Source organism: Pseudoliparis swirei, unplaced genomic scaffold, assembly GCF_029220125.1.
Source record: "Pseudoliparis swirei isolate HS2019 ecotype Mariana Trench unplaced genomic scaffold, NWPU_hadal_v1 hadal_186, whole genome shotgun sequence".
NCBI lineage: Eukaryota > Metazoa > Chordata > Actinopteri > Perciformes > Liparidae > Pseudoliparis > Pseudoliparis swirei.
This window is the reverse complement of record NW_026613422.1, coordinates 4,069-4,995: the sequence shown is the minus strand read 5'-3', so window position 1 is coordinate 4,995 and position 927 is coordinate 4,069. Positions and strand designations below refer to the sequence as shown.

Here is a 927-nt window from a genome sequence, read left to right as displayed (position 1 = left end):
GCCAGCTGCCGTTGAGATTACAGTGAGACGCGGATAAAAGTGTGAAGTGTTGCTCTTCGCAATAGAACATCTTTGATGGGACGTGTCGAGTCTCGGCCAATCAGCGTTCAGATGTCCACATCGTTTGGGGGTTCAGGTTAGCTTGAATGTTAGTATCGATCCTTCATTAAGAGAGCGATCAGAGCGCACGCGCTGCTCCGTGTCGAGCTGTCTGCGCACACTGCGCTGCGCAGCTCACAGCGAGAGAAGAGGCGGAGCTTTAGAGACTTCGGCTTAACAAATAAAAAGATGCCAGAAGTGAAATGTTTCAGTCTGTAAAGTTCTGTAACTCCAGCTGCTCATCCTGATGAATTGTGTATCATCTGGTCAGAGACTAACGGCCTCATAGTGTATAATCAATGCTATGATGGAACCATGTAGTTTCATTCATATCTGGCTGTATTGATACTCATATTACTGACATTTGTTAAGTGTTGAAAAAGTTGGTAAAAAGTGAACCATACAGATGTTTTATTTATTACTATTATAGATAAATATACCAGTCTCGTATTTAGGGTTGCATATTGTTTTTATGGTATTGTATTGAATTCTGGTATCATGATATTTATGGCAGGTATGTAATATGTATAGAAGTTATAATATGAGTATCGTGACAAACAGGTCGAGACAGAACAGATTCAGGGAGAAGTCCATGAGGACTGTTCAGGAAAAACAAAAGGAAGTTGGTTCATGAATGACTTTAACCATATTATATATAATGACAATGTATATTTGTTATTACTATCATGATAGGGCTGAGTCAGAGCGGAGAACCTTTTGTTCTTAAACTGTTTATTATCATTATTTAGATTTGTGGTCAGAACAATAAAATGACTGTAGTTGTGGTTCTAAAAGCTTTGAGGCTTCAAACAACGTGGATGTGGTGTG

The 927-nt window shown here is 39.3% G+C and overlaps 1 protein-coding gene across 2 annotated transcripts in view; it reads right to left on the bottom strand.

Annotated features, from left to right (window-relative positions):
• The window catches only part of mks1 (MKS transition zone complex subunit 1), a 7,604-nt gene that overhangs the window by 5,400 nt on the left and 1,277 nt on the right, over positions 1-927 (bottom strand). The window lies entirely within an intron of this gene.